Raw genomic sequence first — 23,044 nt, forward strand, 5'->3', positions numbered from 1 at the left:
CGCCATAGTATAAATATGGCGTTAGTTGGCGTTAGTTTTGCGTCGAAATTGCGTCAAAAAAAACGACGCAATTTCGGCGCAAACGGAGTATAAATATGGCCCATCGTTTGAATTGTGTTTCTGTGACTGATCACGCACCGGGAGACAGGAAGCGGATGAATGAGGGCGTCGCTCTGCAGCGCTTCATTCGATCCCTCCAATGAACTGGAGCCGCCTCCAGAGATAACAAGGGCGCGACTTTCAAACTCCAGACTTCCTACTCCCCGCAGGTTGGGTCCGCCTGGCTTCAGAGACAGTTCCAGGGGCAGCTCTGGAGGTGAGTCCCAGCCGGGCGGGGGGCCCAGGGGTCCTTTCATTTAACATAACAAGGAGTCCTGAACTCCTTGACGGGGGTACCCGTCAAAAGCCGCTCACAAGCGGCTAAGTCGCTTCATCAAGAGCCCCCCAGAAGCGGCATAGGCGCTTTATCAAGAGCCCCCCCTCCCAGAGGCGGCATAGGCGCTTTACCAAGAGCCCCCCAGAAGCGGCATAGGCGCTTTATCAAGAGCCCCCCCTCCCAGAGGCGGCATAGGCGCTTTACCAAGAGCCCCCCAGAAGCGGCATAGGCGCTTTATCAAGAGCCCCCCCTCCCAGAGGCGGCATAGGCGCTTTACCAAGAGCCCCCCAGAAGCGGCATAGGCGCTTTATCAAGAGCCCCCCCTCCCAGAGGCGGCATAGGCGCTTTACCAAGAGCCCACCCAGATGCGGCAGAGCCCCCCAGATACGGCATAGGCTCTTTACCAAGAGATCCCCCCCCCCCCCAACCCAAGCTACATGGGCGCTTTACCTAGAGCCCCCCAGATGCGGCATAGGCGCTTTATCAAGAGCCCCCCAGATGCGGCATAGGCGCTTTATCAATCAATCAGATACTTGTAAAGGGCGCTACTCACCCGTAAGGGTCTCAAGCCGCCCCCAAGATGCGGCAAAGGCGCTTTAATCCACCCCGGGCTGCAGCTGCAAGTTGTATTAACAGCGTGAATAACCAAGAGCACATGGGCAGCGGAAAAAACAATCATTGGCAAAGCATTAGGTCTCGCCTTTTTAATTTTTATTGTACAGTATTTATGTAGATAACACAATTTTTTAACGTTTTCTTATGCATTGAGATATATATATATATATATATATATATATTTAATACATTATTTTTTGTATTTTTATATTGGATTTCAACATTTGTGTACCTTTTTAATAATGTAATGTTGGTTATGCTGTTAGACATTATGGTTGCGGCAACATTACTAATACGGAATCTTTATTGTATTTAGGTTGCGGCAACATCTTTCAATATTTGTTTAATAATTCCGTTGCTAAGTGTCACTCACAAGTGAGGGGGTGTGGCGAGGACACCGACGCTTGTTGTAAGGCACTCATTCCTTTTCAAACGAAATCAGGGTACGCCCAGGAGTCGGGCTGGCGCCACGTGTCCTGACAGGAACTGGAGGGTCTAACAAAGGGAAAGCCAGCCTTCTAGTAAAGATCTTCCTCTTTGGGGCACCACGTGTTGAATAGTTGAGTGAGTGGCTGGGAAGATTCCCACAGTGCCAAGTACCGTCCTGTCTACTGTCGGAACAGGTGGAGAGCGCCAGGCTTCTTGGCGCTCCCGAATGTCTTACTGTAACCTTGCGGCGTAAAGCTAGCGTAAATGCAACGTTTTCTTCTAAATAATTACTAGAAACTTTTCAAAATCTATTCTCCTTTCTGCTTTATTTCAAGGTCGCGTTGGTGCATTTCAGTTATGTTTGTTTTGCTGTATTTATGTGCAAAACCTGCTTCTTTTCACCAGAATGACACGGCACATGGCGCTATACCATACCGCTATCACAAGGTTACTCACCGACTGGAAGGCTAACTATCCTGCCACAAAATGCCAGCCCAACAGACCATAAAGCGCTATAATGTAGCAGCGCTTTCTTGCGCATACAAAGAAATCTTATAAGAAAGCGCTGCTACATTGTAGATGTTTATTACGGTCGCTACAATACAACATATTTTGTTTGATATCATATTCCGCGTAAATGTATTTTTAAAAGCAAACTTTTGTGTGTGTATCTATGTATTTTGTCACCGCGCTGATCTGGTTACCGTATAATCACACAAAAAAGTGTTGTTTAAAATATATTTACACACAACCCGACATGTAGCGCTTAGTTACTCGCGCTACCACCTGCACAGAACCAGTGCTTATATTCAGCAACTTGAGTGCAAAACATGGACAGGTGCCTGCGCCAAAGCCGCCTCAAAAGTAAGCATTGCTACATTATAGCGCTTCATTGCGGCCGCAACAATCTAACCGTATATTTTGTTTGTCAGGTTCCGCGTAAATTTATTTTTAAAAGTAAGCTTTTGTGTGTTTATCTGCGTATTTTGGTTTTGTCACCACGCAGCTCCAATTACAATATAAACGCACAAACCTGGTTCATCTGTGACAGAAACAACAGCAAAAACCCTTAAAAGAAAACAGGAATGAAAGCACACGAACAATCTAATTAATAATCCCTTTCACGTCGAGGTAAAGATGTTATGTTATGGATTCTTGTAAAGCGCTTGGCTACCCGAAGGCCTTAAGAGGCACAGTCTGAGTAATCGTTGAGTAACATTCCGCCTGCTCTTCATAGACACCATTTTCTTTAACGTCCTAATTCGCTTCACATCTCAGTCTTTGCAAACTGGGAAGAACAACAAAGAGCCGGTCCTGGAAAGGCGCCCCCTAGCACCTTCACAAAGCGCATCGTTCACACAAAAAGCGCTACATTCATGCACTGTAACTCACAGGTGGTTAATGAATAAAGACACATTAAAGGTCAGAGGACAGAGTGCGTTCTCAGTCCACCCCTCCCACATAAAGCGCTACATGCATGCACTGTAACTCACAGGTGTAGGAAAGTACCATCTTGCCTGGCATGTTACCCCCGTTTTTACTTGTATGTATGTTTGTTTTGCCTGTGACACTGGGATCCTGCTACCCAGGACCACAATGCTCATAGTATGTGCCCTGTATATGTTCCCTGTGTGGGGTCTAACTGTATCACTGAGGCTCTGCTAACCAGAACCTCAGTGTTTATGCTCTCTCTGCTTTTAAAATTGTCACTGCAGGCTAGTGACTAATTTCACCAATTGTGATTGGCACACTGGAACACCCTTATAATTCCCTAGTATATGGTACTGAGGTGCCCAGGGTATTGGGGTTCCAGGAGATCCCTATGGGCTGCAGCATTTCTTTTGACACCCATAGGGAGCTCTGACAATTCCATTACCCGGAAAAACATGTTGGTGACCAGGTGTCCTGAACTTGTTGGGACAGTCTGTTTTTCACCAGCTGTCCAGGCAGTTTTTAACAAATTAAGCTCATGTCCCGGTTTTATGGAGAGAGTCGACTGAAAACAGAGAGAGGTGTGTTTTTCCGTGTTACACAGCAGGTCTATTTAACAGCTATTATAAGAAGCGATTTAATTAAAATATACCTTACTGGGTTTAAAAAATGTATTTTTATTTTGTAGTGCCTCTTCTGTGATTCTAGGTTGATGAGGGCTCTCACTCGGTCACCCTAAAAAATGTGAGATGTCAGTGTGCAAAGGGGCAGTCGAGAGCACACGCAGTTACCACGGAAAGAGGGGGATAACATCAAGGAAAAAAGCACAAACTGGAAGGAAACCTGGAAAGAGAATCAGACAAAGTGATAAACCATACTAAGGATAAAGATAAATAGAAGAGGGGAGGAAAAAAGAAAGCCTATAGGAAATTAGAAACTTCTAAGAATCCGGAGTAGAGACAATGATAAGGGAGACGGTAAAAGAAACGCCAGAGCATTAAAGAAAAGGTGGAGGGAAACCAAACAGGAGAATGAGCAGGTGAGGTGAGTGGTGGAGACAGCAGGTTTAGAGGGAGAACAAAGGGCAGGTGAAGGGGCAGAGGATGAGGAGGGACAGGTGAGATGAGGGGTGGAGAAAGCAAGTTAGAGGGGAGAACAAAGGGCAGGTGAGGGGCAGAGACCGGTTAGAGGGGAGAACAAAGGGCAGGTGAGGGGCAGAGACCAGTTAGAGGGGAGAACAAAGGGCAGGTGAAGGGGCAGAGGATGGGGAAGAGCAGGTGAGATGGGTGGAGAAAGCAGGTTAGAGGGGAGAACAAGGGGCAGGTGAAGAGGAGGGGGAGGTGAGGGGCAGAGACTGCAGGTTAGAGGGGAGAACAAGGGGCAGGTGAGGGGCGGAGACAGCAGGTTAGAGGGGAGAACAAGGGGCAGGCGAGGGGCAGAGACAGCAGGTTAGAGGGGATAGCAAAGGGCAGGGGAGGGGCAGAGACAGGTTTGAGGGGAGAACAAAGGGCATGGGGAGGGACAGGTGAGATGGGTGGAGAAAGCAGGTTAGAGGGAAGAACAAGGGGCAGGTGAGCGGGAGGGGCAGATGAGGGGCAGAGACTGCAGGTTAGAGGGCAGAACAAAGGATAGGTGAGGGGCAGAGACAGCAGGTTAGAGGGGAGAACAAAGGATAGGTGAGGGGCAGAGACAGCAGGTTAGAGGTGAGAACAAGGGGCAGGTGAGGGGCAGAGACAGCAGGTTAGAGGGGAGAACAAGGGGCAGGTGAGGGGCAGAGACAGCAGGTTAGAGGGGAGAGCAATGGGCAGGTGAGGGGCAGAGACAGGTTTGAGGGGAGAACAAAGGGCAGGTGAAGGGGCAGAGGATGGGGAGGGACAGGTGAGATGGGTGGAGAAAGCAGGTTAGAGGGGAGAACAAGGGGGAGGGGCAGAGACTGCAGGTAAGAGGGGAGAACAAGGGGCAGGTGAAGAACAGAGACAGCAGCTTAGAGGGGAGAACAAAGGGCAGGTGAGGGGCGGACACAGCAGGTTAGAGGGGAGAACAAAGGGCAGGTGAGGGGCGGACACAGCAGGTTAGAGGGGAGAACAAGGGGCAGGTGAAGGGGAGGGGCAGGTGAGGGGCGGACACAGCAGGTTAGAGGGGAGAACAAAGGACAGGTGAGGGGCGGAGACAGCAGGTTAGATGGGAGAATGAGGGGCAGAGACAGCAGGTTAGATGGGTAACAAAGGGCAGTCGAGGGGCCAGAGGAAGGGAAGTGGTAGGTGAGATGAGCGGCGGAGACAGCAGGTTAGATGGGTAACAAAGGGCAGTCCAGGGGCCAGAGGAAGGGAAGTGGTAGGTGAGATGAGCGGCGGAGACAGCAGGTTAGATGGGTAACAAAGGGCCGGACGGCACAAGGAAGACAACGAAGCAAAGGGAATGAAACGAAGAGTGAGAGGCGATGCACACGTGAGAGCAGAAGCCCTCGCCGCAGGTATCTCCGTCACCAATAAACTCCTCGAGGTGTCTAGAGGTTCATGTGAGCAGCAAATACAACTCCTCTGGAAAGAAAGCCTCGAGCCCTGGGTTAGGGGACTAGTGGTGGAGGGGGGGGAGGGGCACGAGGCACCCCGGGGTGGGGTGCTGCCTGCAGTGGGGCGGGGTCAAAGGCTTGGCTATAAAACAAAATATATATATATATTTCTTTCCACCGTAGGGTAGCTACATATAAAGTTTAAGAACAAAATAAATGAGTAGTTTACTGGGCGGGTATCGCACCAGAGTGCACAATGAAGCCTTTCTAAGCCGGAGCACTGCAGAGGTCTGTGTGTAACCCGAGAGCCGCAGAATGAACCCCTGGGCGGGGCAGTGTTTGTTGTGCTACAAGATCACATGTGCCTTGTGTCACACCCTTCAGAGCCCGGGAAGCCGGGAGTGATGGGTGCCATAGAGGGCAGCTGCCCCCACCGGTGCCCTCCGTGGGCACACCTGGGGCTAGCGGTGCCTCTCTCACCTGTTACAACAGGTCTCAGCTGCCCCCACCGGTGCCCTCCGTGCGCACACCTGGGGCGAGTGATGCCTCTCTCACCTGTTACAACAGGTCTCAGCTGCCCCCACCGGTGCCCTCCGTGCGCACACCTGGGGCGAGCGATGCCTCTCTCACCTGTTACAATTGATCTCAGCTGCCCCCACCGGTGCCCTCCGTGCGCACACCTGGGGCGAGCGATGCCTCTCTCACCTGTTACAACAGGTCTCAGCTGCCCCCACCGGTGCCCTCCGTGCGAACACCTGGGGCTAACGGTGCCTCTCTCACCTGTTACAACAGGTCTCAGCTGCCCCCACCGGTGCCCTCCGTGCACACACCTGAGGCTAGCGGTGCGTCTCTCACCTGTTACAACAGGTCTCAGCTGCTCCCACCGGTGCCCTCCGTGCGCACACCTGGGAATCGCGGTGCCTCTCTCACCTGTTACAAATGATCTCAGCTGCCTCCACCGGTGCCCTCCGTGCGCACACCTGGGGCGAGCGATGCCTCCCTCACCTGTTACAACAGGTCTCAGCTGCCCCCACCGGTGCCCTCCGTGCGCACACCTGGGGCGAGCGATGCCTCTCTCACCTGTTACAACAGGTCTCAGCTGCCCCCACCGGTGCCCTCCGTGGGCACACCTGGGGCGAGCGATGCCTCTCTCACCTGTTACAACAGGTCTCAGCTGCCCCCACCCGTGCCCTCCGTGGGCACACCTGGGACTAGCGGTGTCTCTCTCACCTGTTACAACAGGTATCAGCTGCCCCCACCGGTGCCCTCCGTGCGCACACCTGGGGCGAGCGATGCCTCTCTCACCTGTTACAACAGGTCTCAGCTGCTCCCACCGGTGCCCTCCGTGCGCACACCTGGGGCGAGCGATGCCTCCCTCACCTGTTACAACAGGTCTCAGCTGCCCCCACCGGTGCCCTCCGTGGGCACACCTGGGGTTAGAGGTGCCTCTCTCACCTGTTACAACAGGTCTCAGCTGCCCCCACCGGTGCCCTCCGTGGGCACACCTGGGACTCGCGGTGCCTCTCTCACCTGTTACAACAGGTCTCAGCTGCTCCCACCGGTGCCCTCCGTGCACACACCTGAGGCTAGCGGTGCGTCTCTCACCTGTTACAACAGGTCTCAGCTGTCCCCACCGGTGCCCTCCGTGGGCACACCTGGGGCTAGCGGTGCCTCTCTCACCTGTTACAACAGGTCTCAGCTGCCCCCACCGGTGCCCTCCGTGCGCACACCTGGGGCGAGCGATGCCTCTCTCACCTGTTACAACAGGTCTCAGCTGCCCCCACCGGTGCCCTCCGTGGGCACACCTGGGGCGAGCGATGCCTCTCTCACCTGTTACAACAGGTCTCAGCTGCCCCCACCGGTGCCCTCCGTGGGCACACCTGGGACTCGCGGTGCCTCTCTCACCTGTTACAACTGATCTCAGCTGCCCCCACCGGTGCCCTCCGTGCGCACACCTGAGGCTAGCGGTGCGTCTCTCACCTGTTACAACAGGTCTCAGCTGCTCCCACCGGTGCCCTCCGTGCACACACCTGGGGTTAGCGGTGCGTCTCTCTCACCTGTTACAACAGGTCTCAGCTGCTCCCACCGGTGCCCTCCGTGCACACACCTGGGGTTAGCGGTGCGTCTCTCACCTGTTACAACAGGTCTCAGCTGCCCCCACCGGTGCCCTCCGTGGGCACACCTGGGGTTAGAGGTGCCTCTCTCACCTGTTACAACAGGTCTCAGCTGCCCCCACCGGTGCCCTCCGTGGGCACACCTGGGGTTAGAGGTGCCTCTCTCACCTGTTACAACAGGTCTCAGCTGCCCCCACCGGTGCCACCCGTGGGCACACCTGGGGCTAGCGGTGCCTCTCTCACCTGTTACAACAGGTCTCAGCTGCCCCCACCGGTTCCCTCCGTGCGCACACCTGGGGCGAGCGATGCCTCTCTCACCTGTTACAACAGGTCTCAGCTGCTCCCACCGGTGCCCTCCGTGCGCACACCTGGGACTCGCGGTGCCTCTCTCACCTGTTACAACTGATCTCAGCTGCCCCCACCGGTGCCCTCCGTGCGCACACCTGGGGCGAGCGATGCCTCCCTCACCTGTTACAACAGGTCTCAGCTGCCCCCACCGGTGCCCTCCGTGGGCACACCTGGGGTTAGAGGTGCCTCTCTCACCTGTTACAACAGGTCTCAGCTGCCCCCACCGGTGCCCTCCGTGGGCACACCTGGGGTTAGAGGTGCCTCTCTCACCTGTTACAACAGGTCTCAGCTGCCCCCACCGGTGCCCTCCGTGGGCACACCTGGGACTCGCGGTGCCTCTCTCACCTGTTACAACAGGTCTCAGCTGCTCCCACCGGTGCCCTCCGTGCACACACCTGAGGCTAGCGGTGCGTCTCTCACCTGTTACAACAGGTCTCAGCTGTCCCCACCGGTGCCCTCCGTGGGCACACCTGGGGCTAGCGGTGCCTCTCTCACCTGTTACAACAGGTCTCAGCTGCCCCCACCGGTGCCCTCCGTGCGCACACCTGGGGCGAGCGATGCCTCTCTCACCTGTTACAACAGGTCTCAGCTGCCCCCACCGGTGCCCTCCGTGGGCACACCTGGGGCGAGCGATGCCTCTCTCACCTGTTACAACAGGTCTCAGCTGCCCCCACCGGTGCCCTCCGTGGGCACACCTGGGACTCGCGGTGCCTCTCTCACCTGTTACAACAGGTCTCAGCTGCCCCCACCAGTGCCCTCCGTGCACACACCTGAGGCCAGCGGTGCGTCTCTCACCTGTTACAACAGGTCTCAGCTGCCCCCACCAGTGCCCTCCGTGGGCACACCTGGGGCTAGCGGTGCCTCTCTCACCTGTTACAACAGGTCTCAGCTGCCCCCACCGGTGCCCTCCGTGCGCACACATGGGGCGAGCAATGCCTCTCTCACCTGTTACAACAGGTCTCAGCTGCCCCCACCGGTGCCCTCCGTGGGCACACCTGGGGTTAGAGGTGCCTCTCTCACCTGTTACAACAGGTCTCAGCTGCCCCCACCGGTGCCCTCCGTGCACACACCTGAGGCTAGCGGTGCGTCTCTCACCTGTTACAACAGGTCTCAGCTGCCCCCACCGGTGCCCTCCGTGGGCACACCTGGGACTCGCGGTGCCTCTCTCACCTGTTACAACAGGTCTCAGCTGCTCCCACCGCTGCCATCCGTGCGCACACCTGGGACTCGCGGTGCCTCTCTCACCTGTTACAACTGATCTCAGCTGCCCCCACCGGTGCCCTCCGTGCGCACACCTGCGGCTAGCGGTGTCTCTCTCACCTGTTACAACAGGTCTCAGCTGCTCCCACCGGTGCCCTCCGTGCACACACCTGGGGCTAGCGGTGTCTCTCTCACCTGTTACAACAGGTCTCAGCTGCCCCCACCAGTGCCCTCCGTGCGCACACCTGGGGCTAGCGGTGCGTCTCTCACCTGTTACAACAGGTCTCAGCTGCCCCCACCGGTGCCCTCCGTGGGCACACCTGGGGTTAGAGGTGCCTCGCTCACCTTTTCCAGCAGGTCTCAGCTGCCCCCACCGGTACCCTCTGTGGGCACACCTGCTAGCGGTGCCTCTCTCACCTGTTACAACAGGTCTCAGGTGCCCCCACCGATGCCCTCCGTGCGCACACCTGGGGCTAGTGGTGCCTCTCTCACCTGTTACAACAGGTCTCAGCTGCTGACACCACTGCCTGGCGTGTGCACACCTGGGGCTAGTAGTGCCTCTCTCACCTGTTACAACAGGTCTCAGCTGCCCCCACCGGTGCCCTCCATGGGCACACCTGGGACTCGCAGTGCCTCTCTCACCTGTTACAACAGGTCTCAGCTGCTCCCACCGGTGCCCTCCGTGGGCACACCTGGGACTCGAGGTGCCTCTCTCACCTGTTACAACAGGTCTCAGCTGCTCCCACCGGTGCCCTCCGTGCGCACACCTGGGGCTAGCGGTGCCTCTCTCACCTGTTACAACAGGTCCCAGCTGCCCGCACCGGTGCCCTCCGTGGGCACACCTGGGGCTAGCGGTGCCTCTCTCACCTGTTACAACAGGTCTCAGCTGCTGACACCGGTGTGCGCACACCTGGGGCTAGCGGTGCCTCTCTCACCTGTTACAACAGGTCTCAGCTGCCCACACCGGTGCCCTCCGTGCGCACACCTGGGGCTAGCGGTGCGTCTCTCACCTGTTACAACAGGTCTCAGCTGTCCCCACCAGTGCCCTCCGTGCGCACACCTGGGGCTAGCGGTGCGTCTCTCACCTGTTACAACAGGTCTCCGCTGCTGACACCGGTGCCCGGTGTGCGCACACCTGGGGATAGCGGTGCGTCTCTCACCTGTTACAACAGGTCTCAGCTGCTCCCACCGGTGCCCTCCGTGGGCACACCTGGGGTTAGAGGTGCGTCTCTCACCTGTTACAACAGGTCTCAGCTGCCCCCACCGGTGCCCTCCGTGCGCACACCTGGGGCTAGCGGTGCGTCTCTCACCTGTTACAACAGGTCTCAGCTGCCCCCACAGGTGCCCTCCGTGGGCACTCCTGGGGTTAGAGGTGCCTCGCTCACCTTTTCCAGCAGGTCTCAGCTGCTCCCACCGGTGACCTCTGTGCGCACACCTGGGGTTAGAGGTGCCTCTCTCACCTGTTACAACAGGTCTCCGCTGCCCCCACCGGTGCCCTCCGTGCGCACACCTGGGGTTAGAGGTGCCTCTCTCACCTGTTACAACAGGTCTCAGCTGCCCCCACCAGTGCCCTCCGTGTGAACACCTGGGGCTAACGGTGCCTCTCTCACCTGTTACAACAGGTCTCTGCTGCTCCCACCGGTGCCCTCCGTGCGCACACCTGGGGTTAGAGGTGCCTCTCTCACCTGTGACAACAGGTCTCAGCTGCCCCCACCGGTGCCCTCCGTGCGAACACCTGGGGCTAACGGTGCCTCTCTCACCTGTTACAACAGGTCTCCGCTGCCCACACCGGTGCCCTCCGTGCACATACCTGGGGTTAGCGGTGCCTTTCTCAGATGTTACAACCGGTCTCAGCTGCTCCCACTGATGCCCTCCGTGCGCACACCTGGGGTTAGAGGTGCCTCTCTCACCTGTGACAACAGGTCTCAGCTCCCCCCACCAGTGCCCTCTGTGCACACACCTGAGGCTAGCAGTGCCTCTCTCACCAGCGGGTCTCAGATGCTGACACCGATGCCCTCCGTGGGCACACCTGGGGCTAGCGGTGCCTCTCTCACCTGTTACAACAGGTCTCAGCTGCCGCAATGGTGCCCTCCGTGCGAACACCTGGGGCTAACGGTGCCTCTCTCACCTGTTACAACAGGTCTCAGCTGCCCCCACCGGTGCCCTCCGTGCACACACCTGAGGCTAGCGGTGCGTCTCTCACCTGTTACAACAGGTCTCAGCTGCTCCCACCGGTGCCCTCCGTGCGCACACCTGGGAATCGCGGTGCCTCTCTCACCTGTTACAAATGATCTCAGCTGCCTCCACCGGTGCCCTCCGTGCGCACACCTGGGGCGAGCGATGCCTCCCTCACCTGTTACAACAGGTCTCAGCTGCCCCCACCGGTGCCCTCCGTGCGCACACCTGGGGCGAGCGATGCCTCTCTCACCTGTTACAACAAGTCTCAGCTGCCCCCACCGGTGCCCTCCGTGGGCACACCTGGGGCGAGCGATGCCTCTCTCACCTGTTACAACAGGTCTCAGCTGCCCCCACCCGTGCCCTCCGTGGGCACACCTGGGACTAGCGGTGTCTCTCTCACCTGTTACAACAGGTATCAGCTGCCCCCACCGGTGCCCTCCGTGCGCACACCTGGGGCGAGCGATGCCTCTCTCACCTGTTACAACAGGTCTCAGCTGCTCCCACCGGTGCCCTCCGTGCGCACACCTGGGGCGAGCGATGCCTCCCTCACCTGTTACAACAGGTCTCAGCTGCCCCCACCGGTGCCCTCCGTGGGCACACCTGGGGTTAGAGGTGCCTCTCTCACCTGTTACAACAGGTCTCAGCTGCCCCCACCGGTGCCCTCCGTGGGCACACCTGGGACTCGCGGTGCCTCTCTCACCTGTTACAACAGGTCTCAGCTGCTCCCACCGGTGCCCTCCGTGCACACACCTGAGGCTAGCGGTGCGTCTCTCACCTGTTACAACAGGTCTCAGCTGTCCCCACCGGTGCCCTCCGTGGGCACACCTGGGGCTAGCGGTGCCTCTCTCACCTGTTACAACAGGTCTCAGCTGCCCCCACCGGTGCCCTCCGTGCGCACACCTGGGGCGAGCGATGCCTCTCTCACCTGTTACAACAGGTCTCAGCTGCCCCCACCGGTGCCCTCCGTGGGCACACCTGGGGCGAGCGATGCCTCTCTCACCTGTTACAACAGGTCTCAGCTGCCCCCACCGGTGCCCTCCGTGGGCACACCTGGGACTCGCGGTGCCTCTCTCACCTGTTACAACTGATCTCAGCTGCCCCCACCGGTGCCCTCCGTGCGCACACCTGAGGCTAGCGGTGCGTCTCTCACCTGTTACAACAGGTCTCAGCTGCTCCCACCGGTGCCCTCCGTGCACACACCTGGGGTTAGCGGTGCGTCTCTCTCACCTGTTACAACAGGTCTCAGCTGCTCCCACCGGTGCCCTCCGTGCACACACCTGGGGTTAGCGGTGCGTCTCTCACCTGTTACAACAGGTCTCAGCTGCCCCCACCGGTGCCCTCCGTGGGCACACCTGGGGTTAGAGGTGCCTCTCTCACCTGTTACAACAGGTCTCAGCTGCCCCCACCGGTGCCCTCCGTGGGCACACCTGGGGTTAGAGGTGCCTCTCTCACCTGTTACAACAGGTCTCAGCTGCCCCCACCGGTGCCACCCGTGGGCACACCTGGGGCTAGCGGTGCCTCTCTCACCTGTTACAACAGGTCTCAGCTGCCCCCACCGGTTCCCTCCGTGCGCACACCTGGGGCGAGCGATGCCTCTCTCACCTGTTACAACAGGTCTCAGCTGCTCCCACCGGTGCCCTCCGTGCGCACACCTGGGACTCGCGGTGCCTCTCTCACCTGTTACAACTGATCTCAGCTGCCCCCACCGGTGCCCTCCGTGCGCACACCTGGGGCGAGCGATGCCTCCCTCACCTGTTACAACAGGTCTCAGCTGCCCCCACCGGTGCCCTCCGTGGGCACACCTGGGGTTAGAGGTGCCTCTCTCACCTGTTACAACAGGTCTCAGCTGCCCCCACCGGTGCCCTCCGTGGGCACACCTGGGGTTAGAGGTGCCTCTCTCACCTGTTACAACAGGTCTCAGCTGCCCCCACCGGTGCCCTCCGTGGGCACACCTGGGACTCGCGGTGCCTCTCTCACCTGTTACAACAGGTCTCAGCTGCTCCCACCGGTGCCCTCCGTGCACACACCTGAGGCTAGCGGTGCGTCTCTCACCTGTTACAACAGGTCTCAGCTGTCCCCACCGGTGCCCTCCGTGGGCACACCTGGGGCTAGCGGTGCCTCTCTCACCTGTTACAACAGGTCTCAGCTGCCCCCACCGGTGCCCTCCGTGCGCACACCTGGGGCGAGCGATGCCTCTCTCACCTGTTACAACAGGTCTCAGCTGCCCCCACCGGTGCCCTCCGTGGGCACACCTGGGGCGAGCGATGCCTCTCTCACCTGTTACAACAGGTCTCAGCTGCCCCCACCGGTGCCCTCCGTGGGCACACCTGGGACTCGCGGTGCCTCTCTCACCTGTTACAACAGGTCTCAGCTGCCCCCACCAGTGCCCTCCGTGCACACACCTGAGGCCAGCGGTGCGTCTCTCACCTGTTACAACAGGTCTCAGCTGCCCCCACCAGTGCCCTCCGTGGGCACACCTGGGGCTAGCGGTGCCTCTCTCACCTGTTACAACAGGTCTCAGCTGCCCCCACCGGTGCCCTCCGTGCGCACACATGGGGCGAGCAATGCCTCTCTCACCTGTTACAACAGGTCTCAGCTGCCCCCACCGGTGCCCTCCGTGGGCACACCTGGGGTTAGAGGTGCCTCTCTCACCTGTTACAACAGGTCTCAGCTGCCCCCACCGGTGCCCTCCGTGCACACACCTGAGGCTAGCGGTGCGTCTCTCACCTGTTACAACAGGTCTCAGCTGCCCCCACCGGTGCCCTCCGTGGGCACACCTGGGACTCGCGGTGCCTCTCTCACCTGTTACAACAGGTCTCAGCTGCTCCCACCGCTGCCATCCGTGCGCACACCTGGGACTCGCGGTGCCTCTCTCACCTGTTACAACTGATCTCAGCTGCCCCCACCGGTGCCCTCCGTGCGCACACCTGCGGCTAGCGGTGTCTCTCTCACCTGTTACAACAGGTCTCAGCTGCTCCCACCGGTGCCCTCCGTGCACACACCTGGGGCTAGCGGTGTCTCTCTCACCTGTTACAACAGGTCTCAGCTGCCCCCACCAGTGCCCTCCGTGCGCACACCTGGGGCTAGCGGTGCGTCTCTCACCTGTTACAACAGGTCTCAGCTGCCCCCACCGGTGCCCTCCGTGGGCACACCTGGGGTTAGAGGTGCCTCGCTCACCTTTTCCAGCAGGTCTCAGCTGCCCCCACCGGTACCCTCTGTGGGCACACCTGCTAGCGGTGCCTCTCTCACCTGTTACAACAGGTCTCAGGTGCCCCCACCGATGCCCTCCGTGCGCACACCTGGGGCTAGTGGTGCCTCTCTCACCTGTTACAACAGGTCTCAGCTGCTGACACCACTGCCTGGCGTGTGCACACCTGGGGCTAGTAGTGCCTCTCTCACCTGTTACAACAGGTCTCAGCTGCCCCCACCGGTGCCCTCCATGGGCACACCTGGGACTCGCAGTGCCTCTCTCACCTGTTACAACAGGTCTCAGCTGCTCCCACCGGTGCCCTCCGTGGGCACACCTGGGACTCGAGGTGCCTCTCTCACCTGTTACAACAGGTCTCAGCTGCTCCCACCGGTGCCCTCCGTGCGCACACCTGGGGCTAGCGGTGCCTCTCTCACCTGTTACAACAGGTCCCAGCTGCCCGCACCGGTGCCCTCCGTGGGCACACCTGGGGCTAGCGGTGCCTCTCTCACCTGTTACAACAGGTCTCAGCTGCTGACACCGGTGTGCGCACACCTGGGGCTAGCGGTGCCTCTCTCACCTGTTACAACAGGTCTCAGCTGCCCACACCGGTGCCCTCCGTGCGCACACCTGGGGCTAGCGGTGCGTCTCTCACCTGTTACAACAGGTCTCAGCTGTCCCCACCAGTGCCCTCCGTGCGCACACCTGGGGCTAGCGGTGCGTCTCTCACCTGTTACAACAGGTCTCCGCTGCTGACACCGGTGCCCGGTGTGCGCACACCTGGGGATAGCGGTGCGTCTCTCACCTGTTACAACAGGTCTCAGCTGCTCCCACCGGTGCCCTCCGTGGGCACACCTGGGGTTAGAGGTGCGTCTCTCACCTGTTACAACAGGTCTCAGCTGCCCCCACCGGTGCCCTCCGTGCGCACACCTGGGGCTAGCGGTGCGTCTCTCACCTGTTACAACAGGTCTCAGCTGCCCCCACAGGTGCCCTCCGTGGGCACTCCTGGGGTTAGAGGTGCCTCGCTCACCTTTTCCAGCAGGTCTCAGCTGCTCCCACCGGTGACCTCTGTGCGCACACCTGGGGTTAGAGGTGCCTCTCTCACCTGTTACAACAGGTCTCCGCTGCCCCCACCGGTGCCCTCCGTGCGCACACCTGGGGTTAGAGGTGCCTCTCTCACCTGTTACAACAGGTCTCAGCTGCCCCCACCAGTGCCCTCCGTGTGAACACCTGGGGCTAACGGTGCCTCTCTCACCTGTTACAACAGGTCTCTGCTGCTCCCACCGGTGCCCTCCGTGCGCACACCTGGGGTTAGAGGTGCCTCTCTCACCTGTGACAACAGGTCTCAGCTGCCCCCACCGGTGCCCTCCGTGCGAACACCTGGGGCTAACGGTGCCTCTCTCACCTGTTACAACAGGTCTCCGCTGCCCACACCGGTGCCCTCCGTGCACATACCTGGGGTTAGCGGTGCCTTTCTCAGATGTTACAACCGGTCTCAGCTGCTCCCACTGATGCCCTCCGTGCGCACACCTGGGGTTAGAGGTGCCTCTCTCACCTGTGACAACAGGTCTCAGCTCCCCCCACCAGTGCCCTCTGTGCACACACCTGAGGCTAGCAGTGCCTCTCTCACCAGCGGGTCTCAGATGCTGACACCGATGCCCTCCGTGGGCACACCTGGGGCTAGCGGTGCCTCTCTCACCTGTTACAACAGGTCTCAGCTGCCGCAATGGTGCTCTCCATGGGCACATCGTTGACTAGCGGTGCCTCTCTCACCTGTTACAACAGGTCTCTGCTGCCCCCACCGGTGCTCTCCGTGGGCACACCTGTGACTCACCTGTTACAACAGGCCTCACCTGCCCCCACCGGTGCCCTCCGTGGGCACACCTGGGGCTAGGTGTGCCTCTCTCACCTCTTCCAGCGGGTCTCATATGCTGACACCGATGCCCTCCGTGTGCACACCTGGCACTAGCGGTGCCTCTCTCACCTGTTACAGCAGGTCTCAGCTGCCCCCACCGGTGCCCTCCGTGGGCACACCTGAGGCTAGCGGTGCATCTCTCACCTGTTACAACAGGTCTCAGCTGCCCCCACCGGTTCCCTCCGTGCGCACACCTGGGGCTAGCGGTGCGTCTCTCACCTGTTACAACAGGTCTCAGCTGCCCCCTCAGGTGCCCTACGTGGGCACACCTCGGGTTAGAGGTGCCTCTCTCACCTGTGACAACAGGTCTCAGCTGCCCCCACAGGTGCCCTCCGTGGGCACACCTGGGGTTAGAAGTGCCTCGCTCGCCTTTTCCAGCAGCTCTCCGCTGCTCCCACCGGTGCCCTCCGTGCGCACACCTGGGGTTAGAGGTGCCTCTCTCACCTGTGACAACAGGTCTCAGCTGCCCCCACAGGTGCCCTCCGTGGGCACACCTGGGGTTAGAGGTGCCTCTCTCACCTGTGACAACAGGTCTCAGCTGCTCCCACCGGTGACCTCCGTGCGCACACCTGGGGTTAGAGGTGCCTCTCTCACCTGTTACAACAGGTCTCCGCTGCCCCCACCGGTGCCCTTTGAGCGCACACCTGGGGTTAGAGGTGCCTCTCTCACCTGTTACAACAGGTCTCAGCTGCCCCCACCGGTGCCCTCCGTGCACACACCTGGGGTTAGCGGTGCCTTTCTCACCTGTTACAACAGGTCTCAGCTGTCCCCACCGGTGCCCTCCGTGCACACACCTGGGGTTAGCGGTGCATTTCTCACCGGTTACAACAGGTCTCTGCTGCCCCCACCGGTGCCCTCCGTGCGAACACCTGGGGCTAACGGTGCCTCTCTCACCTGTTACAACAGGTCTCCGCTGCCCACACCGGTGCCCTCCGTGCGCACACCTGGGGCTAGCAATGCCTCTCTCACCTGTTACAACAGGTCTCTGCTGCTCCCACCGGTGCCCTCCGTGCGCACACCTGGGGTTAGAGATGCCTCTCTCACCTGTGACAACAGGTCTCAGCTGCCCCCACCAGTGCAATCTGTGCGAACACCTGGGGCTAACGGTGCCTCTCTCACCTGTTACAACAGGTCTCTGCTGCTCCCACCGGTGCCCTCCGTGCGCACACCTGGGGTTAGAGGTGCCTCTCTCACCTGTGACAACAGGTCTCAGCTGCCCCCACCGGTGCCCTCCGTGCGTACACCTGGGGCTAACGGTGCCTCTTTCACCTGTTACAACAGGTCTCCGCTGCCCACACCGGTGCCCTCCGTGCACACACCTGGGGTTAGCGGTGCCTTTCTCAGATGTTACAACCAGTCTCAGCTGCTCCCACTGGTGCCCTCCGTGCGCACACCTGGGGTTAGAGGTGCCTCTCTCACCTGTGACAACAGGTCTCAGCTGCCCCCACCAGTGCCCTCCGTGCACACACCTGAGGCTAGCAGTGCCTCTCTCACCAGCGGGTCTCAGATGCTGACACCGATGCCCTCCGTGGGCACACCGGGGACTAGCGGTGCCTCTCTCACCTGTTACAACAGGTCTCAGCTGCCCCCACCGGTGCTCTCCATGGGCACACCTGGGACTCGCCTATTACAACAGGCCTCAGCTGCCCCCACCGGTGCCCTCCGTGGGCACACCTGGGGCTAGCTGTGCCTCTCTCACCTCTTCCAGCGGGCCTCATTTGCTGACACCGATGCACACCTGGCACTAGCGGTGCCTCTCTCACCTGTTACAACAGGTCTCAGCTGCCGCAATGGTGCTCTCCGTGGGCACACCGTGGACTAGCGGTGCCTCTCTGACCTGTTACAACAGATCTCTGCTGCCCCCACCGGTGCTCTCCGTGGGCACACCTGTGACTCACCTGTTACAACAGGCCTCACCTGCCCCCACCGGAGCCCTCCGTGGGCACACCTGGGGCTAGCTGTGCCTCTCTCACCTCTTCCAGCGGGTCTCATATGCTGACACCGATGCCCTCCGTGTGCACACCTGGCACTAGCAGTGCCTCTCTCACCTGTTACAGCAGGTCTCAGCTGCCCCCACCGGTGCCCTCCGTGGGCACACCTGAGGCTAGCGGTGCATCTCTCACCTGTTACAGCAGGTCTCAGCTGCCCCCACCGGTGCCCTCCGTGGGCACACCTGAGGCTAGCGGTGCATCTCTCACCTGTTACAACAGGTCTCAGCTGCCCCCACCGGTGCCCTCCGTGCGCACACCTGGGGCTAGCGGTGCGTCTCTCACCTGTTACAACAGGTCTCCGCTGCTCCCACCGGTGCCCTCCGTGCGCACACCTGGGGCTAGCGGTGCCTCTCTCACCTGTCACAACAGGTCGCCGCTGCTCCCACCGGTGCCCTCCGTGGGCACACCTGGGGTTAGAGGTGCCTCTCTCACCTGTTACAACAGGTCTCAGCTGCTCCCACCGGTGCCCTCCGTGCGCACACCTGGGGCTAGAGGTGCGTCTCTCACCTGTTACAACAGGTCTCAGCTGCCCCCACCGGTGCCCTCCGTGCGCACACCTGGGGCTAGCGGTGCGTCTCTCACCTGTTACAACAGGTCTCAGCTGCCCCCACAGGTGCCCTCCGTGGGCACACCTGGGGTAAGAGGTGCCTCGCTCACCTTTTCCAGCAGGTCTCAGCTGCTCCCACCGGTGCCCTCCGTGCGTACACCTGGGGTTAGAGGTGCCTCTCTCACCTGTGACAACAGGTCTCTGCTGCCCCCACCGGTGCCCTCCGTGCACACACCTGGGGTTAGAGGTGCCTCTCTCACCTGTTACAACAGGTCTCAGCTGCCCCCACCGGTGCCCTCCGTGCGTACACCTGGGGTTAGAGGTGCCTCTCTCACCTGTTACAACAGGTCTCAGCTGCCCCCACCGGTGCCCTCCGTGCACATACCTGGGGTTAGCGGTGCCTTTCTCACCTGTTACAACAGGTCTCAGTTGCCCCCACCGATGCCCTCCGTGCGAACACCTGGAGCTAACGGTGCCTCTCTCACCTGTTACAACAGGTCTCCGCTGCCCACACCGGTGCCCTCCATGCGCACACCTGGGGCGAGCGATGCCTCTCTCACCTGTTACAACAGGTCTCTGCTGCTCCCACCGGTGCCCTCCGTGCGTACACTTGAGGTTAGCGGTGCCTTTCTCAGATGTTACAACCGGTCTCAGCTGCTCCCACTGGTGGCCTCCGTGCGCACACCTGGGGTTAGAGGTGCCTCTCTCACCTGTGACAACAGGTCTCAGCTGCCCCCACCAGTGCCCTCCGTGCACACACCTGAGGCTAGCAGTGCCTCTCTCACCAGCGGGTCTCAGATGCTGACACCGATGCCCTCCGTGGGCACACCGGGGACTAGCGGTGCCTCTCTCACCTGTTACAACAGGTCTCAGCTGCCCCCACCGGTGCTCTCCGTGGGCAGACCTGGGACTCGCCTATTACAACAGGCCTCAGCTGCCCCCACCGGTGCCCTCCGTGGGCACACCTGGTGCTAGCTGTTCCTCTCTCACCTCTTCCAGCGGGTCTCATTTGCTGACACCGATGCACACCTGGCACTAGCGGTGCCTCTCTCACCTGTTACAACAGGTCTCAGCTGCCGCAATGGTGCTCTCCGTGGGCACACCGGGGACTAGCGGTGCCTCTCTCACCTGTTACAACAGGTCTCTGCTGCCCCCACCGGTGCTCTCCGTGGGCACACCTGTGACTCACCTGTTACAACAGGCCTCACCTGCCCCCACTGGTGCCCTCCGTGGGCACACCTGGGGCTAGCTGTGCCTCTCTCACGTCTTCCAGTGGGTCTCATATGCTGACACCGATGCCCTCCGTGCGCACACCTGGCACTAGCGGTACCTCTCTCACCTGTTACAGCAGGTCTCAGCTGCCCCCACCGGTGCCCTCCGTGGGCACACCTGAGGCTAGCGGTGCATCTCTCACCTGTTACAACAGGTCTCCGCTGCCCCCACCGGTGCCCTCCGTGCGCACACCTGGGGCTAGCGGTGCCTCTCTCACCTGTTACAGCAGGTCTCAGCTGCCCCCACCGGTGCCCTCCGTGCACACACCTGGGGCTAGCGGTGCCTCTCTCACCTGTTACAACAGGTCTCAGCTGCTCCCACCGGTGCCCTCTGTACGCACACCTGGCACTAGCGGCCCCTCCCTCACCTGTTACAACAGGTCTCCGCAGCTGACACCCATTGGATGAGCCCTCACTTTACTGCAGCTGGAGTGTACTTGACAACTCGCATAAGTGTGAACCTTGCTCATACCTTGGTGGGGGGTGTAGAAAAGTACCATCTTGCCTGGCATGTTACCCCCATTTTTACTGCATGTATGTTTGTTTTTGCCGATATGTCACTGGGATCCTGCTAGCCAGGACCCCAGTGCTCAAAAAGTGTGCCCTGTATGTGTTCCCTGTGTGGTGCCTAACTGTATCACTGCGGCTCTGCTAACCAGAACCTCAGTGTTTATGCTCTCTCTGCTTTTAAAATTCTCACTGCAGGCTAGTGACTAATTTTACCAATTCTCATTGGCACACTGGAACACCCATATAATTCCCTTGTACTGGAGGAGCTCTGGGCACCTCCCCTGGGGAGGTGCTGGTCAGGGGAGTAGTCACCCCCCTTTCCTTTGTCCAGTTTCGCGCCAGAGCAGGGCTGGGGGATCCCTGAACCGGTGTAGACTGGCCTATGCAGAGATGGGCTCCATCTGTGCCCAAAGCATTTCCAGAGGATGGGGGAGGCTACTCCTCCCCAGCCCTCACACCTATTTCCAAAGGGAGAGGGTGTTACACCCTCTCTCAGAGGAAGTTCTTTGTTCTGTCTTCTTGGGCCAGGGCTGCCTAGGTGCCATCTTTCTGCGTGGTAACAAGTTACTTAAGTGCAGTGAAAAATGGCTGTGAAATAATGTGGGCATTATTTCACTCAGGCTGCACTGGCAGGCCTGTGTAAGAATTGTCAGAGCTCCCTATGGGTGGCAAAAGAAATGCTGCAGCTTATAAGTATCTCCTGGAACCCCAATACCCTGGGTACCTCAGTACCATATACTAGGGAATTATAAAGGTGTTCCAGTATGCCAATGTGAATTGGTGAAATTGGTCACTAGCCTGTTAGTGACAATTTGGAAAGCAGAGCGAGCATAACCACTGAGGTTCTGGTTAGCAGAGCCTCAGTGGGACAGTTAGGCATCACACAGGAACACATATATATATAGGCCATAAACTTATGAGCACTGGGGTCCTGTCTAGCAGGGTCCCAGGGAGACAGTGAAAACACCCTGACATATACTCACAAACAGGCCAAAAGTGGGGGTAACAAGGCTAGAAAGAGGCTACTTTCTCACACTCTGCATCTCCCTCATCACATTCTGCCAAAGGATCGACCGCTGACTGCTCAGGACGCCTGCAAAACCGCAACAAAGTAGCAAGACTACTACTAGCAACCTTGTATCGCTTCATCTTGCCAGCTTTCTCGACTGTTTCCAGGTGGTGCATGCTCTCGGGGTAGCCTGCCTCCTTTCTGCACCAGGAGCTCTGAAGAAATCTCCCGTGGGTTGACGGAATCTTCCCCCTGCAAACGCAGGCACCAAAAGACTGCATCACTGGTCCTCTGGGTCCCCTCTCAGCCCGACGAGCGTGGTCCCTGGAACTCAGCAACTCTGTCCAAGTGACTCCTGCAGTCCAGTGACTCTTCAGTCCAAGTTTGGTGGAGGTAAGTCCTTGCCTCCCCACGCTAGATTGCATTGCTGGGTACCGCGTGATTTGCAGCTGCTCCGGCTCCTGTGCACTCTTCCAGGATTTCCTTTGTGCACAGCCAAGCCTGGGTCCCTGACACTCCTTCCTGCAGTGCACGACCTCCTGAGTTGTCCTCTGGCGTCGTGGGACTCCCTTTTGTGACTTTGTGTGGACTCCGGTTCACTCTTCCAAGTGCCTGTTCAGGTACTCCTGCTTCTGTGAGGGCTCCCTGACTTGCCCCTCTGTCTCCTCCTCCAAGTGGCGACATCCTGGTCCCTCCTGGGCCACAGCAGCATCCAAAAACCCTAATCGCGACCCTTGCAGATAGCAAGGCTTGTTTGCGGTCTTCCTGCGTGGGAACACCTCTGCAAGCTTCATTGCGACGTGGGACATCCGTCTTCCAAAGGAGAAGTCCCTAGCTCTCTTCTTAATTGCTGAACTCCAAGCTTCTTCCATCCGGTGGCAGCTTCTTTGCACCCTCAGCTGGTATTTCCTGGGCTCCTGCCCACTCTCGACACTGTCGCGACTATTGGACTTGGTCCCCTTGTCTTACAGGTACTCAGGTCTGGAAATCCACTGTTGTTGCATTGCTGGTGTTTGTACTTCCTGCAGAATCCCCCTATCACGACTTCTGTGCTCTCTGGGGGTAGTAGGTGCAGTTTACACCTACCTTTCAGGGTCTTGGGGTGGGCTATTTTTGTTACCCTCACTGTTTTCTTACAGTCCCAGCGACCCGCTACAAGCTCACATAGGTTTGGGGTCCATTCGTGGTTCACATTCCACTTTTGGAGTATATGGTTTGTGTTTCCCCAATACCTATGTGCTCCTATTGCAATCTATTGTAATTCTACACTGTTTGCATTACTTTTCTTGCTATTACTTACCTAATTTTGGTTTGTGTACATATAGCTTGTGTATATAACTTATCCTCATACTGAGGGTACTCACTGAGATACTTTTGGCATATTGTCATAAAAATAAAGTACCTTTATTTT

The 23,044-nt window shown here is 59.0% G+C and overlaps 1 protein-coding gene across 2 annotated transcripts in view; it reads left to right on the forward strand.

Moving 5' to 3' along the window:
• Positions 1-209: 209 nt before the first annotated feature.
• Positions 210-23,044, forward strand: part of LOC138262279 (uncharacterized) — a 306,864-nt gene continuing 284,029 nt past the window's right edge. For both annotated transcript variants that reach the window (XM_069212168.1, XM_069212169.1), the window contains exon 1: positions 210-316. The gene's annotated coding sequence lies outside the window, so the exon portion shown is untranslated. The remainder of the gene's footprint in view (positions 317-23,044) is intronic.

This window comes from Pleurodeles waltl, chromosome 10 (assembly GCF_031143425.1).
Source record: "Pleurodeles waltl isolate 20211129_DDA chromosome 10, aPleWal1.hap1.20221129, whole genome shotgun sequence".
Classification (NCBI taxonomy): Eukaryota; Metazoa; Chordata; class Amphibia; order Caudata; family Salamandridae; genus Pleurodeles; species Pleurodeles waltl.